Source organism: Adiantum capillus-veneris, chromosome 10 (assembly GCF_014529385.1).
Source record: "Adiantum capillus-veneris isolate H3 chromosome 10, ASM1452938v2, whole genome shotgun sequence".
NCBI classification, from domain to species: domain Eukaryota; kingdom Viridiplantae; phylum Streptophyta; class Polypodiopsida; order Polypodiales; family Pteridaceae; genus Adiantum; species Adiantum capillus-veneris.
Genome location: NC_140940.1, coordinates 44,926,052 through 44,948,264, shown reverse-complemented (window position 1 = coordinate 44,948,264; position 22,213 = coordinate 44,926,052).

Sequence of the window (22,213 nt, the reverse complement as noted above, 5' to 3'; positions counted from 1 at the left end):
AAAATCCATATATGAGCCCCTAGGGACATGTGTATAGTGTACATAGCATTTAGATTTCTATTTGAATGATTTTTCTTTTGTTAAGTTTTTTTTAAGATTTTCTTTGTTTATTATAAAAATAAAAAAATCCATAATCCACACGAAGAAAAGACTGACGAGAGGCCTGAGCACTACAAAGAGCAGAAGGTACAGGAAAACGATGAAACTTCACGAAGTATGTCTCAGCAGCCACTACAACAGCCGAAGAACTTGTCACAAAGCAGTGTCAACATGCAACCGACAAGTCATACAAGTCAGAGTCGAGTAGCTACGCCACAAAATGAGTGAGGTATTAGTCCCAAAGCTTCAAGTAATATTCTCTGTGGTCTAAGCGTCTTAGCTATTCTAGGTACTGCTCAAGCTGGAAGAGTTGAGCATATTTACGTTGTGTCGCTCATGTTGGTATAGGTGAGAAAAAGAGCCGAAGTCTAAGTACTTAAGTCTGGTGAAGTGAAGGAGAAGGTCCAAAACACACTCACGTACTGAGCACAGTGAGATACGAGTGGAGAAACTTCTACATCGAAAACACTTCTTGGAAAGGTGGAAGCTATTGAGACATCTTTTGATGTCACATGTGCTACATTTATTCCTCGAAACACCCATCATCTCCTTCTTTCACATTGCATGCTTTTGTTGACAAATTTCTCATATGCATATAGAGTGTCCCATAATTGGCACTTGCATCAGGCACTCTTTCCGTGTTTCAACCAAGCACTCACCTTACATGAACATGTACTTCATGTTCAACTGCTCAACTCCAATAAGAGCGTATACCAAAGGCATTTTTTTCCCACCGGGTTTTTTCCCTTTGGTCACCCAGGTTTTAGACCCTAATCTAAAGACACCTATCACCATCCTCTTGTACATATTTCTTCTACATCAACAATAAGTAAATACTACTTAAATCAATTTACAAATGAATTCAAGCACCAATTTCAGATCATAGCATACTTCTCCTCAATGGCGAGTCGAAGAATGGCCTACAATGACAAAGCTGCAGACGACACTAACAAGAATAACTCAGAAACAAAGAAGTCCCCAATGAAGAAGCGCAGACATAGAAGTAATCAGAGGATCTCAAAAGATGAATGGTTACGATGATAGATGTCCGCTCTAATGGATCATAGTTCTTGTTGTGGTTCTACAAAGCTACAAGCACTGCAACAGATGAAGCCAAAACAACAGCAAAGTGTTGACCGCTGGGTCAACAACACAACATAACTCCTTACAAAGATCAGAAAGCCAATCACTCAATTCTACAGATTGTAGAAGTTGTTTCTGAGAATCACAAATACCCCGAATTGACAGATTTGCTGGAGCAAGTGATGGATGGAGCTTTCTCTATCCATGATGATAAGAGTCAAGTTAAACGACATTGGGTTATTTTTGAATTTAGATATGGCAGTAGACCTATAATGACAGAAACAGATGCTGCAGCTCGGAGCGTGGATGTGAAAGACATAAAGTTCGTCATCAATTATGATTTTCTTGAATCATATGAAGACTATGTACATCGGATTGGACGAACAAGACAAGCTATTGCAAAGGCTATAGTCTATACTTTCTTTCCAACAACAAAACGACAGCAAAGACCACATCGCCATCAACAATCAGGTCATGTCGGGGACGACATGAACGCGGAAGGAGGGAATGTTGACCGTTGGGTCAACAACACAACGTAACTCAAGTTTTGTACCAAAGTCTTATCTTTTGCGAGTTATGAAATGCTGCGGATTATGGCTATAAATGTCATTTGTAATGAGTAGTTATTCTAGTTTAAGAAGCCCGCGTGCAATGGCACTTCCAGATTGTAAATACAAAGCCATTTAACCCTTTCAACCCCATTTTTAGTTAAACCTAAGGTAGCCTTAGTATATAAGGTACCTAGGTCATTTTGTAAAAAGACTTTTAATCATAATCAAAACTTAGCGCTGCCGTCTACTGTGTGTGAGAGAGAAAGAGAGTGAGCGTGAGCTTCATCCTCTCGCTACGCCCGATTCACTCAACACATTGGAGATCTGACTGCACCATTGCTGTAGGCTCGAGGAGAGCTACGCGACAACGCCAAGCATTCCACGCGAGACGAAGCGCACACGCCGACACATCTACAAGCTATTTGTGGCCGTAAGTGTATCAAACAATGTGTGTTTTCTGCGTGCTAGTAGTCTATAGAATTGTGGCGACATAAGCTACGCATAGGTACTCATAAATTTCCGTTTCGGGCACTTTCAAAATTCAGCTCTGTCATCCTACGCGTTTTCCGTAGATGGGTTTAGAGTGAGGGTTTTGAGTGTAGAAGCTTAGGGACAGGTGTATCCTAGTGAGGGGATGGTGTTCCTTAAGTTTCGTATGAATCTGGCATGATTAGGTGAGTTACCTTCCGTATGTGTATGTGGCTAGGTGGTGTAGTTGAGAGCAGTGAGGTTCTTGATTGTGGTTTAGTCAGCCTTCCTGAGTGTTGTATGTGTAGGATGGTCTCAGCCTGACAAGCTTAAGAGATTTCCTCCGTGTGCCTATCGTGTCATCTGTGTCCTCGATTGACATTATGTTGATCTAGGTAGTGTTTGCATGCACTTCATGGGTGTGTGAGTCGCTTCCCGTCCAACAGTATTAAAGAGATTCCTAGAGTCCTATGAATAATCTAGGCTTAAGACAAAGTATGTTGGGGTAAGCATAGCTTATCCTAGTTTATGAATCCTTGCCCTAGCTCCCATGACCATGTACACATCCCAAATGATGCCATTAGGAAAAGGTTGGACTCAAATTTGGGCCTTGTAAGAAATGCCATGTCAGTGTAGAGAGAGATAATAGAGAATTCATTTTAACCCTTTTGCATAGATTTTTTCTAAAATCTCGATATCTTATTCATGCAAGGTACGTTTATAAAAAAACCCAAAAAGTATTCCAGTCATGATAACACTTCACTGTATGCGGCGGCTACTAGTTTCAATGCCAGATATGTCAATCTTCTCCGCTTTTGAAAACTAAGCTTTATGTCCCTCCTCCTTCTTCCTCCCATTCCCTCCTGTGTTTGCACACGCCATATTCAAATTTCCATTCTTCTATCGCCCCACCTCCTTCTACTCATAGTTTCGATTAATAAATCGACACTTGTAGCGAGGAGGTGCTTCAAAATCTAGGAAGTCCTTTCCACATTGAATCGACATACAAATCGCCAAAATGAGAAGAAATGGTCTATGACAATTGTAACAATATTTTTTATGATATGATTGCGTTGTAGTCATACATTGTGCGGTTTTTTTACATTAGGCAAAATTTGGACTCACAAAGGGGCCCTTTAAGGAGTTTGACTTTACCTCTCTCTACCAAAACGGGCGAATGGATAAATTTTTGCAAACAAACTCCAAAGTTGGCGGAGGTTTGACAGTTAGAATGTCCTCTTCAAGCTGTATCTAGTGATATATAGCACGCCATGAGATTCCTCATATCTTAGAAGATTCTTTTTTTGATTCACCTATGATGTGACAACTCTGTCACATCATAGGTGAATCAAAAAAAGAATCTTCTAAGATATGAGGAATCTCATGGCGTGCTATATATCAGTAGATAGAGCTTGAAGAGGACATTCTAACTGTCAAACCTCCGCCAACTTTGGAGTTTTTTTGCAAAAATTTATCCATGCACCCGTTTTGGTAGAGAGAGGTAAAGTCAAACTCCTTAAAGGGCCCCTTTGTGAGTTCAAATTTTGTCTAATGATGTTACTCTTGGAGAGTGTAACGGCGTCCTAAAGTTTGTCATCAAGCTAGACAAAGGTTGTAAAGGAGACAAAGGTTGAGCAAGCCACAATCACACTTATGAATAGAGATCTGGATGCAAGGATTGGACCAGATGATCCTTGAAACTTTAGTGTGCAATCTGAACACAACATTTTCCTTCTTGCGACGTTCAAGGTATGTAGAAGTTATGTTTAAGATAATTTATAATTATGTTTCAGTTGAATGCTTTTGAATGTGAATTATAATAAGTTCAAAATTATCTCTTCAAGTGCCCACTAAGAACTTTGATATATTGAACTGGGTTTTTCATCAAACAAACATACTAGAAACAATAAGCAAACAAAGAAGTGGAAAGAAATTGGATGTGGAGGGCATGGGTTCCTACAATGTAGAGTGGCACATGGCTGGAGACCTAAAAACCTTGAAATTTTCTACAATTTTTTCAAAGGAGCAACAAGAAAAAGCCCTTGCTTGTATTGCATGGGAGGGGTTCACATCCTTGACAAACCATTTTGGAGAAGAGCTCTGGATAGGCATCTGCACGACCCTAAATTTTGACCCATTTTGGATATCCCACTATCTAGAGGACACATATGCACAATGCATGCACTTTGTAGAATAATAGAAAAACTAATGTTTCTCTACATCTGTTTTACCTGTACCATCGACCTCTCTCTACGAAAAAAAGGAAAATTTCAGCCTTAGAGACGGCCTTTTCAGAAATGGGTTTGCACGGAGGACATGTCAAGATAGAGTAGGATGAGTCGAGATCAAAAAATGGCCGGGATGTTCCAAAGAAACTGTCCATTGGTGGTGTAAAATCTCGGCTGTTCCTTTCATTGCCCTCAACTGGACGACAACGCAAAAGCCAAAGTGCACAAGAAAGACAAGCATTACAATACAACATGTGGAAAAAACTACACAATGTTGTAGTTGACCATGCAAACAATGGTGCAACAAGGACTCGCAAAGCAAAGGTATGGAAAACCTTGGATGCAATATTCACGTTCTACGAATTGAACTCATGGAATGATGGCGACTATATAAATTTCCAAGAAGCTCTGGAAACCTTCCAGAAGACATTCATAAGTGGGTGGACAAATTGACATATTACTCACTACATGGTACCATAATTGGTTTGATGACATGATAATCTCTTGAATTGTGAATACTCATTCTTATAACGTCTACATGCTTTGTGTGCAACACATTATCTATAATCACATGCCTTGGTTTGCAAGGCATGTGGCAGCTTGGGTTTTTGGTCTACATAGGGCATGGAAAACCCACTACCAAGCTCGTACTGGTTATTTCAGTCACACTTGACATGGAGGTGGTGCAGACAAAGCAAATAGCTTAGAGAGGAGCTACACCAATGGACATATCAAAAACTAATGCACAGGTCACACCACAAGGAACAAGTCAATCAAATTCAGATTGGCCATGCGATGAGATTAGCCAAAAAACGGTGAAGAAATGAGATATGGGAGTTATTGTTTGCTAGACAACATGCGGATTGGTCCACAAAAATAGCGTGTGGGAAGGGTTTGGAGAACACCATTGCAAGTTATGCCATAACTCTCAACCATACCAAGATCCAAACACCAAACTTAATGTATCTAGAAGAATCAATGTAATTTCAGCTTTTCATATTGTGAATGATGGTTGCAACAAAATTAAAAATGCGGCAAGACATTGATACTCTTATCATTTCAACTTTTTATAATGTAAACAATGGTTGCAACAAAAAACGTACATTGCAAGACACTATTACATAAACAATCTAGCTTCGATGCATAAAATAAATACATTCTATTTTATTTCTAGTCATCTGGAAATGATACAAAATATTTCGGCCTCTTGCCCTTATCCGAAGGACTCTCTCTTGCCTTGGTCTCTTTGAATGACGTGTTTTGTCATCAGCATCCATCACAAGCACATTGAGGTTGAGCAATTACATTTCCTCAGATGCCTCAACCTGCGGGGCCTCTTGAATGATTGACTGCTTTTGTTTTAGCAGATCATGTTTTCCATATTCTGGCAACTAGCGTGGGTTTGTGACTCCACAAGAGCTAGACCGTACGCAACATGTGACAGAAGGTAGCGACTGCGCAGGCCATACATTCTAGGCCCTACACCAAAATTTGAGATCATCGCTTGCTTGTCTAGGAGCATCACCTTGTCTACGTTTCATCTAATGGCTGCGCCTCCTAGAAATCTTGAGATTGTCTTCAATACAAAAAGAGGGAATTCAGCCTTGTCCTTGGAGAAGCAGGAATGGAAGCAGAGAAAGTTTGGTGCGTTCAAATTCTCCAACTACTGACCAAGGGAGGAATTCTTCCCAAGTCTCCTATACCTTGTCCACGGGGACGAGGAATGAACTTATTATCATAGACTACAAGCTACGAGAAATAAAAGCCAAGTGTTGGTATATACACATGAAACTCTCATACGGGGAAAAAAATATTTACATAGTAGTATACCTTCTGATTTTCATCTTCTTCGAGTAATGCAGCATTCCATAAGTCAAGTGTACTCTTGATTGCAGAGGATGAGGAAGGTGTCAATGTCATTGATGGAGCAATTCTCCCCATCTCTATGATTCCAAGCCTTTCCTGTACTGCCCTGAACTCCGACTCCGTTGGAAGCCTTCACGGCACATGCGGCTCCATCCTTGTATATCATTGCTAGTGCCTGTGTTGGTTTTATAAACTCACCCACTGTTACATGAGCATCCATGACAGAATACTTGTCATCAGTAGAGCCAATTATAATGTCATCATGTTGTAGATTTTGAGCAACTATAGCAAGGCAGTAGTCCTCTCTCAAGTCCAACAATTCCATGATGTCATTAAGCATTACATAATGATGATCATCGATGGGGACGATAGGGAGCATAGTTGTTGGCAAAGCTCCCTTTGGCAATTGAACACCTTCTGAAACACACAAAGCACCACTTGGTGGTTGCACCAACTCATCACCAGTAACTAAATGGTGACTGCTCTTGGCCTCCTCTACTGTGTCGTGGTGATCATCCAGATTAACATTCAAAAAGAGTATGAACCCAGCATAGTATTATGCAACTCGACACTTTCAATTATGTAGATGACATCTGATGTCATTCTTGTGAGACTGCAGTGGCAACTTGAGGCTGCTCCTATAGAAAATATCTTTCTTTGAACGATCAAAATTGATATCCTTCATATGAACATATCGACAACCTTCAAACTCAAATGTGCACTCTGATCGCCTGTTGCTCGTATGTCTGATGAACTCCAAAAGGAAATGTGACGCAGAAGCCAAAAACTCTTGCAATGAGAAGGCAGGGTTAAAACCAGGCTTCAATTCTTGCTCCCATTGTTGAAGCCCAATCCTATAGAGAAAATGGTACAGCTTTTCTTTGGGTGCCTCGTTAGAGCAAGGCATCTCCTCCTCTATCTCGATCTGAACGGGATCCATTTGTGGAGAGAGGTAAGAAAACTTGGGTTGTTGGTTAGGATAAAGGTAGGAAGACACCGACTAACACTAGGGAGTACGAAGGGGGGACTGACGGGCCTTCTATATATAGACTCCTCAGGAACTCAACTAGGTCATTACAGCCACCCTTATGATTGCATTAGAAACGGTGCAATGAATGCAGCACAAAGATCGAGGCAAGCTCAACCATCCCTATGACATGTGTCCTAGTTGGGTGAGTATTGTAGCTATATAAAGCACCTTGACTGCGCACTCCAGAACTCGCTCACGACTACACAACGCAGATAGGGAGGACAAGAAGAGAGGAAAGGCAAAGCTTTCCCAAAACATGATGGCGGAAATGAAGGAGGTCAAGAAAATGATAGCTAAGGCAAAAGCTCTTTGAAAGGAGCTGAAGAAGAAAAACAAAGAAAACTAGAAGGCAAAGGCTGGGGAAACCATCACTGCAGAGATCGAGGACAATAAACCACCAACAATAAAGGAGGAAGAAGAATAATTATAATGGACAAACAAGATAGTGCATCTATCACCTCTTAGTCTTGTGTAATGGAGTCCTTGATGATAATGAAAATGTCCAAATATCTTGTTCCTTTTTCTCTACCTTTTTGTTTCTTTTTCTAGTTACTTGGTGAAGGAAGAGTTTTTATCAAAATGTGTTGCACCACAATCCGAGTGGGAGGTTTATGTCACACAGCTGTTGATATGCTCGAGCTCTGCATCAACAAAAAAATGTCGCGCATCACAACACGATAAGGAGCTCTCTTCACGATATGGGTGGTCCCTATCGTGTTGTGATGCGGCAGCCAAATGTCACGCAACAACGCGATAGGGAGGTGCATCCACGATATGGGTGTCCCTATTGCGTTGTGACGTGACATCCAAATTTCGCACCACAACGCAAAAAAAAAGGTGCATCAAGGATATTGGGTGGTCCCTATCACGTTGTGGCATGACACTCTTTATCGTGTTGTTGTGCGCCATCAAGAGTGTCGCGCCACAACACGATAAGGAGTTCTGGCTGCAATACATGCAAGGCAATTAACCTTCATCCTCAAGAGTTGCAGGTAAAACCCTGCCTAATCTTCGGGCAACAATGCGTAGTCGGAGGTACGAGTAGAACCGAAGCGTTCTGCTTGAGCTGCACAAACTCCAGAGGCATATCTGTTATTTCTAAGTTACCCTTCCAAAGAGTAGTTTACAAGATTTATGAGAGTGCAAATTGGGATTATCGATGGGCTAGAAGTGTGATGGGTTGCATCCACGAGGCAGCCAAGGACTTTCTGATCAAGCTGCTCCAAGACAGCTACGTCCTCACAGCTCATGCTCACAAAGTGACAGTGATGCCCCGTGATATCGATTCTCTTAAGCTGTTATGCTTCAGATACGACAAGATAGTTGCGCCAGTCCATCTATCTAATAAGAGAATGAAAAACATTTTGACAATCCCTCCAGTCACCAAAGTGAAGGTGTATGATGCGAGCACCACAAAACACATGTTTGAATGTGGAGCGAGGAAGAGCCTTCAACCGAGTCAAATGAACGGGAGTGTTAGGAACAATTGACCAAACTAACACAGAGGCCCTAGGTTTTCTCGGCCCAACTTTTGACGTGGGACTTTTGGTATGGGGTCAAAATTTGTATTTTTGTTTTCGCCCTCACTATATAGCTGTTTTTCGAAATAGTGAGAGGGAGCTTACGGACCAAGTTATAAATTTCGGTCTTTGGTTTGTTATATTATTTTTCCAGAGATATTTCTTTGATTCTGGCTTACTAGAGATCCTCATCAATTAATTTTCTCAATTTGCAGCATGCTAGTTTCCAATCTTTCATGGACTCAACAATCTGAGGTAGCCATTTTGGATTCACAGCTTTCAATCGTGCTTACCTCGAAGACCACTTCCCTCATAGAAGTCGTTGATTAGTTTCAACGAGTCAACATGGACACGACAATATTTTACTTTTAGCTTACAATGAAAAGTAAGTGTTTTTTATCTCGCTATTTTCAAATATTTTGTATAGTATGAATAGAAAACTAATTCCTTGTTTTGTGCAATCAATTTACATTGGAGCCTTGTTGGACTAAACATTGAGCGCCAAGCGTTTCTACCTTGCAAATTTTGTGTATGATTTTCATGGGGGTATGTAGGTACTTGTTTCTTGATTCTGCGATTCGATGCAACGTGTGATCACCATATGCTATGTCTTGCAGGCCTGTTCAGAAACTTGTTGCTGAATTGGAAGACTTGACCCAAGACAGTGTTTGGAAAGATATGCTGATTTTGAGTTTCAAGGTTCCAAAACAAGACAACAGGCATTCTTGTGGATGGAGAGTTCTTGCAAATACAGAGCTTCTTCTGGAACGTATTTATGATGAGGAGCATAGAAGTGTAAGTGCAATGTTTCATTTTGTAATTCTTGCACACATGATTTCTTTGAATTACATATAAAAGCTAGGGAATTCATTTGCAAGCAAGGAACCTGACAGATTATCGAACATTCATGTGGAGGCATTCAAGACGATGGAGAGGGGGAATGGGGGAACACACCCGGCACAAACAAAAGGGCCTCTCTATAGCTCAGGGCACACACAGCACCCCAATCCACTTAGTGAGCACCTTCGACTCACAGAATTCACACTATCGCACATGCGATCAAACACAACTTGACGCACCGCAGCGCACACGCACTCAAATAGACCACCAATCAACCCGCATCCACAAAACGGCTACAATCACCGCCTACCCTTGCACACATACCACTCTCTCTCTCTCTCTCTCTCTCTCTCTCTCTCTCTCTCTCTCTCTCTCTCTCTCTCTCTCTCTCTCTCTCTCTCTCTCTCTCTCTCTCTCTCTCTCTCTCTTTGCACACACACTCATCGGGGGGGCGCACGCGCCATCACACACCCGGCATCACATGCAACAGAGTAGAGCAGGAGAAAGGGGGGGGGGGAGGAAATAGCACGACAAGAGATGCCCGTTTTCAATGGGGGGAACTCACTCTCTACTCAAAAAAACACTATAGCCGCACTCGGCTTCACAAAATACATAGGGGGAGGCCCCCTCTCGGCCCTCTACAGACAAATATCACCCTTGGCTCTTTTCCTTGTGGCTCCCAAGCCTCACGAGGCGACAAAAAGCCCCCCAAAATGATAAAAAAGACTCCTTTATAGAGGGGAAGCACCCATTTTAGCATGTTTGGCCTCTTTCCTACACATGGCGATCTCTTTTAGACTCTCTCACTCTCACTCGCTTTGCTCTGCTCTACTGCTGTGGGACTTTACCTTTACATGAGGGGGGGAGGGCAATAGCGATGTCGCTATTGCTCCTTCCCTTCTTTTTTAAAATTTTGGCGCCCCATGGGCTCGCGGGACCATTCCCTATCGGGGTTGCCATGTCATCACCACTACTGCACTTCCGTACAGGCGCGAGCGCCACTACGCAGCCCCGCTCATCTCCAAAACCGCCATATCCGGCCACCCGCCGCCTGCGCAGCGCCTCTGGCGCCCACGCCATTACCCACGAGCTCATGGAGCTCCTCCACTTCACATTGTGATACAAATGAGGGGTACACGCCCCAGCTCATATAGAGCACCATATTTGGTCTCCTCCTCGCATGTGGGACCACTGCGATGCCACGTGGCAGCCTTAGGTGTCAAGGCCATAAGCTCCATAAAAAATCTCCAAACACATTTATATAAAAAAACCTCTTTCCTGGCCTTCTTCTCCCAAGCTCCCTTTCTCTGCTCCAAAGTCCTACTGCCGAGCCGCAAAGCCCGGCCAAATCTTCACTGTATCGTGTCAATACCACATAAATGTGCCCTCCCTCTGACTTCTCTAAGCACGCCGTCCGAGGCCACCAAAAACCCGGAAATGCATCTACAAGTACTCGTCCACCAAATGCTTCATTTTGTCCATACTGTACCTCGATGCTCAGGGCTCAGAATCATGAGCCGCCAACTTTTGCTCACTCCACACAACACAAATTATCACCAAGAACCTTGGCGAGGCCCAAAAAACGCCAGATGGCACATCTTCCAATACGGCCAAGCGGGGGCTCAGACCCGGCCCCTGGAAAATCTTCACCTGACCATATCTTGCTATCCAGAGCTTCGATTCGCAATCCGAGAAGACAGGCATGCTCCACAACTCGAGCACTACACACATATACACTGACATCCGCCCGGGCCGCCTATCCCCAGCTGTCCTGTCCGTCGGGGATCTGCTACACATTTTAGCCTTAAACTACAATATCTTGAGCACCAGGGCTCCGTTTGACGAGCCGTATGGACCACCTTCTAGAGCACGCTGAACTCTACATTCTAGAGCACTGACTTGGCATTTAGGGCACCTGGACCTGCCATCCCATCTAGACCATTCGGTAGCACTTTTGGCCTAAAAAACCGCATCATGCATACACTTCCGCTATCCTTGGGCTGCCTAGGGCCTTGGCACTTACCCTAGCCTTCTGCACTGCACTCAAATGCTACCTCTGCCTGGCACAGACCATCTCCTAGCTCGGACAAACTTTGGCTGCACCAACGATGCTAAACCAGAATATGATCAATATTATGGACTCTCGTCCTCTAGGAGCCACCGATGCATTTTTCGTGCCATCAACACGACCACAATCTTAGCCTCCACCTCAGAGGTACAAAGCAACACCTCAACCAATGACAAACCAAGCCCCTAGACCTACCTCCCCTCGTGTTTCTAGCCACTCAACCTCTAGTCTTTTTGTGATACCCGGTTTTACCGAGGAAGACGAGGTCACTGCACAATCTTTTCCTCAACCCCAAATCCCTCACCCAACCCCCAGACCATCTCCTGAGCTTTTACATTTCACTCATGATAATCAAGCCCGAGAGAGCTCCCCTCAATTGTAAATGAGAGCTACTCATCAATGGGTGAATTGGACATTACTGTGTACTTTATTAAACCCAATATAAAGACAACTTGAGTCAATTTTGAAAAGATAAATGTTCTCAAACTTTATTTGTGAGAAATTTCTTAACAATTAATTTTTGCATGAATATAGATTGCAAGCTTGTTGTCAACAGCTTTCTTTGATATTCGCAGTGTGTGCCGTCTTCTTCAATCAAGAGTTGCATTGCACTAGAAACAGTCTGTCATACTTTATCTCTGCGCACAATGTCTTCTTCTTCTTTCTCTAAGGCACCTTTACGCCAGTTAATCAAACATTTAAATTAGACCAATAATTAGTGATGATAATCAGCAGGGAAATAAATAGCATTGCATTAATATTTACATACTATCTTTTGCATGTTGCACTGGAAAATATATTTTGAAGGCGGGCTGAGGTCAACATCATTCTCCAAATCCTCGCGCACTTGTCGTAGTGTCACATTGCCTCAAATGCTAAGAACAGTTAGCAGATCAGGTCCACACCATATCTCAAGAATTCTCAAAGGATTGTTCAGGTCATCAATTAAATCTTGGCCAAAGCTACCAGATGACCATTCACTCGATGCCACCTTATGTAGTGGAACGAAGCTATAAAATTTTGAGAAGCTATCATGCACTTACACACAATAGACTTATTATTTACCTTGCATAAGATGCCATCAGAATCATGGACATCCCAAGATTCATCCAAAAAATCGAGGCATTTCTCTGTCTTGAAGAGTAGCATAGTTCCAGTCTTCCTAATCTCTTCATCATGGAAAAAATCGATGAACACATGCATGGGCATGTGTTCATCCTCATGCATGGGCATGAGGATTGAAACACGTACCAGTCAACTAGCAATATTTGGTCTTAAGCACTTTTGTATTTTCTGATGGAGCTTTAGTCTGAAACACTCACCGGTTTCAAATGAAATACTTCAAAGGAACTGGGAGATATTCTAGAGTGCCAAAGCCAAGCGCAAAACGTGGAGCATTATAAAAGTGGTAAAGAACAAAACCCAACTTTCAGCCCAACGCTCTTTTGGCGCTAGTGTTATAGATTAGCTCTCCACAGTTGCATGTAATGCATAAAAAATGCCAATAATTCAATCCACTAACTGCCAATCTTCTTTTTCAAAAGGATAAATATCTGCAACTGGCAGGTTAAACACACGATACACGAGTGAAGAGTAAAATCTATTATGGATGTAAGAAAACTTACAATTTGGTTTGTTTGTTGGAAATCCTATCGGCTTTGTTCGTAGACGCAACTGTAAGTGCATATATGAGTGTTCAATGAGAATCTCTTTGACTGTTTTGTCCGTTTATGACAAGTGAAAGTTTGTCACCCTACCTTTATAATTGTTCACAAACTCGTTGCCCGTGCGCTTTCTCTTCCTAGTCTGTAGGAGAACCTAGCTTTCAACTATAATGGTGGTGGAAAGACATCAACTGTTGTCCAAATCGAAGCTGTTCAAAATTTTGACCGACTTAATACTTGCAGATGGTTGGCGAGGTCTTCTATTTCTCCATTAGTGATTCTTCTATGGCAAGATTCACAGCACAGATGTGAGAGGGGGAGTGTTTCTGAGCGCAAACACAATGTAAGGTGCAACGGAAGTGAATATTGAACTTTGCTCAATATGAGTGCTCTGACCTGTGCTCAAGGGTTCCTTTTACTTAAGAAAGGGATAGACTTCCGTTCCTTTAGTGAGAGAGTGCAAATGATCACAAACAAAGTGGTAAACACTATGAATGAAGGTGTTGAGACTGAGAGAAAGAGAGAGAAGAATACGACACCAGAATGTTGTCAAACCCTCTTCCAATGGACTTGCTGATGATGTCAACGGCGATGAGGACGACGACAAGACGGGCTGAAATCTAAAAACGCTAAGGGCTAAAATCTGTAAATCTTGTATCTACTGAATTCTGATTCTAAGTCGGTGACGACGACGATGACGATGACGTGACGACGATGTGCTAAAAACGTAGATGTTGAAATCTGTGAATAGCGGACTGAATCTGCAAAATTTGATTGATCTAACCGCGCGGCAAGGATCTGTTGCAAGAAGGTGAGGTTTGCAAGGTTTGGGGGCTGTTCTGCAGTGTCTATATGTTGAAAACAGAAAACACTGATGTAGAGGGTACTTCTGTCACCGGGAATGTACAAAATGCTAGGTGCTCTGCTATCTAAAAACGCTAGTTCTGATCCGATGTCTTGCTGCAAAAACTCTAAGGGATCTGTTGGGGTCTGTTGTCACCAGGTTGATCTGCACTTAAAGAAAATGCTAGCTCTTGGTGGTTGAAAACACTAGGTTGCCTGCCGGGGGTCTTGCTGAGAAGGTGCACTATCGGACTCCTGGTCCTTGCTGCCTCTTCTACCAGAAAGTGCTAGCGCTAGGTTTTCTTATATACTGCATGAGTCAATTTGCCCTACCCAATTTTCCAACAAAGTCACTTATTATAACAAGTGAAAAATTGCTAAACTAGGAAAAATATATGTGTGCATTGTAAAAATACTCTGATGGGTTCTTACTATAATCTGATGATCATGCTTTGTGCAACCAGAGGATACGCATCTACTCTAAGTGCCTAGACATGCACGGTCTGTGAACAAACTCACAAAAGTGCCAGAACATTTCCTAAGCTAATCTAACTAAACTGAACCCTAGACATAAGATTTGTTTGTCCACGTACACATAGGGTTAGATGTGCATGTGACATCCCCTCCTTTTCAAAGTGAGGCCCTAGTACTGAACTGTATGGCGTCCAGGGAGATCGCCAACAACATCTGGAATCCTGGAAAGGACTCTTCATCGGCCCACTTTGATGCATGGGTCATGCGATACTTGAACTTCATAAAGGTCTGCAATGCTTGCTTCTTTGGGCCACTCCAAAAGCGACACAAAGTTATATGTGGCTCCTTCAATGCTTCAACTTCGTCTATAGTCATGCGTCTACCTTCTTCAAGAATCTCCAAGGATGAAAATTCATGAAACCACTTCCAACACAAAAACATGAACATACCCATTCCATATAAAGTGATTGGAAAAATTCTAGTCTTCATTAAAGACTGTGCATGCAATGTAGATGAACATATAGACGGAGTGCCAAACCGTTCATTAAACACACACAAACAATGGAATTGAAAATTGTCTTTTTGATCTAAATCTATCAACTGTGGCAAATCACCATGGACATGCCGATGCTTGATGCTCAATCCTTCTTGTGCTCTCGGATACTGTGTCATTCCAAGGAAGAGACATGGAATGTGAATTCCTTGGGTGCAAACATTTCATCTTTTCATGAGTAATCCACATACACCCGTGCTCATTCATGAGCGAATCATGTTCATCGTGCAATATGGTATATCTATGAAGAGGGATCACATAAGGACGGTGACTAAAATACAGGAAACCATCACGAATGAAACACTTGAACAATGTGTGCTGACTAATCATGCGCACACATAATACTTCCTGTGGGGATTCTTGGGACCTCGACTCAAGAGCCAAGATCGGTTCTTCGTGATTGATCGAATCTGCAATGAGGTTAGCTTCACTAGACAAAGTATCAACTAAACCATCATACTTGTGAACAATCACATATTTATCTTGTAATTCATCATGTTTGTGAATAATCACATCATTATCATGCAGTTCATCATTCTTGTGAATAATCACATCTTGATCATGCAAATCATGTGTGTCGTGCTGTGGAAAAGAAGAGACTGAGAGAGTCTCCTTCTCTTTATTCTTTTCAATCTTCACCTGCACATTAGAAAATAGTGGGACCAACTCTTGTATGTGTTGGTCTCTCTGTGCTTCACGTTCTAGCTCCAAGTCTACCCTTCTGTTTCGGCCGCCAAACGCGCTTGTGCACGCTCCCGCTCCAAGGCTAACCGTTTCTCTTTCCGCGCTGGCGATCCAATTTGGCTTTTCTTTCTTTGTGGTCCTGATCCAATTCTTCTTTTCTTTCTTTGGCCGCCAAGCGTGCTTGCTCGCGCTCATGCTCTAAGGCTTCCATTCTTTATTTGTGTTCACAATCCAAGATTGCCTGTCTTTCTTCGCGCTCGTGCTCCAGGGCGGCGTGTTGCGCTTCTCATTGTATCCTCCTGTCCATCATCATCGTGACCAAAGCCTCCATAGGATTTGGTGCAATCCTTGGCGTAGATGGGGAGGGGGAGGGTTGAAAAAACCTCCTGGTGGGAAAAATTCTTCTTCGCCACTTCCATGCTCATCACCTCCATGTGAAGTATCGATTCCTCTTTGGGTGATGACCATACACCGCAGTCGTGGGTTCTTAAGTTCACGAGGAACTTGGGTTCTTGGGTTCTTGAGGTTCTTGAGTCCTTGAGGGTCTTGAGGTTCTTGAGGTTCTTTCTTTAGCCTCCAATATGTGTTAGAGAAGGATCTTCTCTTATCCAAGCTCTACTCTTTCCTGCAGGTGCACCCCTTGGCGGCCTTGCGCTCACACCAAGGTTGCTTTTTCTCACCTCACGTCGATTGGCCGATCACTAAGTGCACAATCCGCTCTCAATGAGTGAAAAGAGGCACAAGGGGAGGTTGTACAAGCCCTTATTTCTTGGGTTTCCTGATACTCTTCAAAAACACAATTAGGAATCGACAAGCCCAAGTGGACTTGGGTTATGTGCGACCGCAACAAGCAAAAACATTTCTTGTGGTTCTTTCCTTGAGTGATATAGAACACTGCCAAAGCTTTGATATCAATGTAAGGTGCAGCGGAAGTGAATGTTGAACTTTGCTTAAGATGAGTGCTCCGAACTGTGCTCAAGGATTCCTTTTACTTACAAAAGTGAGAGCCTTCCGTTCCTTTAGTGAGTGAGTGCAAATGATCACAAACAAAGTAGTGAACATTGTGAATGAAGGTGCTGAGACTGAGAGATAGAGAGAGAAGAATACGACACCAGAATGTTGTCAAACCCTCCTCCAAAGGCCCCACTCTCTATGGTGAGAGTGGTCTACTATTGATTGCACAAATCTCTACAATGTAATGGACTTGCCGATGATGTCGACGACAAGACGGGCTAAAATCTGAAAACGCTAAGGGTTGAACTCTACAAATCTTGTATCTGTTGAATTCTGACTCTATGTCCATGACGATGGCGATGACAAGGATGTGATTATGATGCATTGAAAACGCAGATACTGAAATTTACGAATAGAGGGTTGAATCTGCAAACTTTGGCTGATCTAACTGTGCGGCGAGGATCTATTGTGGGAAGGTGAGATCTGCGTTGTTCTGTGGTGTCTATATGTTGAAAATTGAAAACGCTGATGTAGAGGGTACTTCTGCCGCTGAGAATCTGCAAAACGCTAGGTGCTCTGCTGTCCAAAAACGCTAGGGTTGATCTGATGTCTTGCTGCAAAAACGCTAAGGGATCTGTTGGGGTCTGTTGTCACCAGGCTGATCTGCAACTGCAAAACGCTCGGGCTGATCTGCACTTGAAGAAAACGCTGGCTCTTGGTGGCTGAAAATGTTAGATTGCCTGCCGGGGGTCTTGCTGAGAAGGTGTACTGTCGGATGCCTGGTCCCTGCTGCCTCTTCTGTCAGAAAGTACTAGCGCTAGGTTTTCTTATATACTACATGAGTCAATTTTCCCTACCCATTTTCCCAACAAAGTCACTTATTAATAATAAGTGAAAACATGGCTAAAATAGGGAAAATAGGTTTGGACACTGTAAAAATATTGATGGGTTCTGACTGTAATGATCATGTTGTGTGCAACTAGAGGATATGTATCTACTCTAAGTACTTGGACATGCACGATCTGCGAACAGACTCACAAAAGTGCAAGGACACTTCCTAAGCTAAGCTAACTGAACTGAACCCTAGACATGAAGTAGCTTGTCCACGTACACATACGGTTAGATGTGCACGTGACAACAATACAGTCAAATGCGAGCAAAATAGTTAGTTGAGCGTAAATGAATGAGAATGAGCGGGAATACTATGAAGTCTCTCCTATCGAAAAAGTGCGCACAATTGCATTAAGTGTGAGTTATGGTATATTTGTCCTATATTCGGTCTTGACAAGAAAGATTCGAGCAAATTACAATGTATATTAGGGTTAAAGTGTTTTATGCAACTAAAGATTGTTTTTTGAAAATGTTGAGAATTTGAGATAAAAACAAGGAAAATCCGAGCTATTGTTACGATAGCCCGCCATCCATTGGTCGCGTTGCATTCTCTCTCTAGCACTAAAAGGACCAAATTTGAGTCCAAAATTTCCCTAATGCCCATGCATGTATATATGACCCATGGACCTTTCTAGAATCTTTCCTAATGCATATGAATCCAAAAAGGAGGTCAAAACAACCCCTAAGAGAGTGCACATGGGTTTTGCACTTGTTTATCCTCTTTTGGGATGATCCTTGAAGCCTCTTATACCTCATCTATGATGCAAGCAAGAAGCTCTAGCCTATGAGTATATAAGAGGCTCTTATGTACTCATTTTCATGTTGCATTGAAGCATAACTATGTCCTATTTCACCCATGAATGGCTCAATGTGTTATCCTCCAAAGCTTTGGGGATGATTAGCACCTACTAATCATCTTGAGAATCGTACTACCTGTGTGCTAGATGTAGTGTGCACATACACACACACACACACACACACACTTTGATTGCTTTTCAATTTCCCTCTCTCTGTCCTCTAATAAAGCTCCTAATCGGAAGCTCCTAGGCAAGCTTGGGCAAGTCATTGGAAGGACCAATTGGACACTACTCTTCCTAGTTAACGGGATTCTAATTAGAACGAGTAATTAGGCAATATTTGTGTCTCTCATTGGATTAGCTTTCTTAATAAATGGTTCAAATTAGGATTCCCATTTTGTTGAATGATTGTTTTTGCCAAATAGTCCTCTACTCACGCTTCAAGAGGAGCCCTTAACCTCTACAATTAAACAAGATTAAAGCTTCCTAACCACACCCCAAAGATAGGTGTGTATTTCTGTGTGCAACCCCTTGCAAAAGAGGATTTTTTTTTTTTTTGGAGATCCCACAATGTGGGCTCGTGGACCACATAGCTAAGACACTGTAATTAGAGTGTCCATAATGTATGTGTCATGGATTGAAAACCCACTACCTAGTTTTCGGTAATGGGAGGATTGTGGGTGGACACCAAGCTAAGGCATTCAATTGGGATTAGGTATCTCTGCTGGGTCCAACCAAACTGAGTTCATCGAGTTTCTGTAGCATTGCTCTACACCTCCAATTGGCATTGTCTACTACTCTATTGTTGACCAACTGTCGTAGGCCACAATCTTCTCTCACTGCTCCTACCCCATTCAAGCATCCGATCAGAGGCATTTTCCACGTGCATGCCTCATCACTTGGGAGTATCTGTACTCAATTAATATACATCCAATCGACAGTTGAAGAATACGACCAAGTAGATGTGCTCTTAAAGGACCTTCCTGAGGTGTATCACCAAATTTTAATTGCGCTTAAGAAAAAGGAACAAATACCCTCACTTTGAAGCGTCATTGAACCTCTACAAGAATAAGAAAAGAAGATCAATAAACGCAACAAGGAGTCAATCTCAAATGGAGTGTATGTAGTGAACTATGCAAAGAATAAATACACACATTACATCACAACCAACCATCAATCTAAGGATTGCTTCAAAGTCAAAGAATGCCAACATTGAGGAAGGATAGGAAATCCACCATTCCACTGCTTCTACAAAAACAAAAATCAAGGACCAAATGACATCAATGAAAGGTCCATGGAGAACGAATACAAATATAAATGAAAAGCAAGAATAAACTTAATTGAAGAACATGTCATGAAGATGAAAACAACCCCAGGCAGCCTCTCCTTACCTACACAAATGTGCTTTGACATGTAATCAAACCCTACGATCTCAATTTGTGGTTATCCCAGTGAACCTTGGTAATGAATCCAATTGAGAGCCACCATGATGAATCATGTGAACCTTGTAGATGTATTAAAGAGATTCCTAGAGGCCTATGAATAATCTAGGCTAAAGACAAAGTATGTTGGGGTAAACCTATCTTATTCTAGTTTATGAAGCCTTGCCCTAGCTCCCATGACCATGAACACATCCCAAATGGTGACCATGCATGTATATATGACCCATGGAACTTTCTAGCATCTTTCCTAATGCATCCAAACCCAAAAAGGAGGTCAAAACAGCATCTTTCCTAATGCATCCAAACCCAAAAAGGAGGTCAAAACAGCCCCAAAGAAAGAGCACATGGGTTCTCCACTTTTTTATTCTCTTTTGGGTTGATCCTTGAAGACTCTTACAACTCGTCTATGGTGCAAGAAAGAAGCTCTAGCCTATGCATATATAAGAGGCTCTTATGTACTCATTTTCATGTTGAATTGAAACATACCTATGTCCTATTTCACCCATGAATGCCTCAATGTGTTATCCTCCCCAACCTTTCGTGTGGTATCAAAGATTTGGTGATGATTAGCACCTACTAATCATCTTAGGAATCCTACTACATCTATGCTAGATCTAGCATGCACACACACACTTTGATCGCTATTCAACTTCCCCCCCTCTCTCCTCTGATAAAGCGCCTTATCAGAGGCTCCTAGTCAAGCTTGGTCAAGTCATTTTGGAAGGACCAATTGGCCACTACCCTTCCTGGATAACGGGATTCCAATTACCATGAGTGATACCATCTTGCTGAATGATTTTGTTTGCCAAATGTCCTTTACTCGGACTTCAACAGGAGCACTTAACCTCTACAATTGAATGAGATTAAGGCTTCCTAACCACACCCCAAAGATAGGTGTGTATCTTTGTGTATAACCCCTTGCAAAAGAGGATTTAGATTATCTTTTTCTTGTAGATTCCACAATGTGGGCTCATGGACCACATGGCTAAGGCACTATAACTAGAGTGTCCATGTGTGTGTCATGGGATGAAAACCCGCTACTTGGTTTCTGGTAAATGGAGGATTGTGGGCGGACACCAAGCTAAGGTGTTCAATTGGGATTAACTCTCTCTACCTGGTTCGGCCAAACCGAGTTGATCGCATTTCTGTAGTGTTGCTCTGCACCTCCGATTGGCATTAGCTACTACTCCATCGCTGGTGACCGACCGCCCTAAGCCCAACTCTACCGCCGTAAGCCAACTCTTCTCTGATCGCTCCTAAGCATCCGGTAGGCATCACAAATCAGAGGCATTTCCTACGTGTACGCCTCATCGCTTGGGCAAGAGCACATTCTAACCAATTGTAAGCCAAGGTACCATTCACACCTCAAAACCTCTTTTACACATCGTTTTCACACACTTGGCCATAAGCAATGTATGACATTATTTTCACTTTTGGTGAGGAGACCATAGTCATCTTCTTAATGTAACCAACCACAACAAGGTAGACACTGATGTCTGAAGAGTTTCCAACACTAAGACCCCTCTTTCTTGCACAATGGGGAAGGAGCACTTGGCCAAGTTCAATGGCACTTGGTTCCACACTTCACAAGTGAAACTCAAGGGTTATCTTATGAAGAAAAGCCTTTGGAGTGTAGTGAAACCAATGGGTGATGGGAAAATTGTGCACACTATGGTTAGCACTTCTCAACTCCAAAGCAAGGATGAGGAGGCATTTGGAATCATTCTTGCCTCACTTGACAATAATCATGTCCACTACCTAGATGAGGCAACCACTACATTTAATGCTTGTCAAACCGTCGAGAAGCTCATTGAATCTAAAGCAAAACATTCCAGAAGATCATTGGAAATGAAATTGTATGGGCTAGTGATGGAGCATGGTGAGGATCTCTCTAGTCTTCTCAATAGGCTCAAGAGTATTTGCACTCAATTTTTATACATCCAATCGCTAGTTGAATAATAAGACCAAGTAGATGTGCTCTTGAAGGCCCTTCATGAGGAGTATGACCAAATTGTAACTTTGTTTAAGTAAAGGAACCCAATACCCTCACTTAAAAAAATCATTTAATCTCTACAAGCATAAGAAAATAAGATCGATAAAGGCAACAAGGAGTCAATCTCAAATGGAGCGTATACACTGAACTATTCAAAGAAGAAAT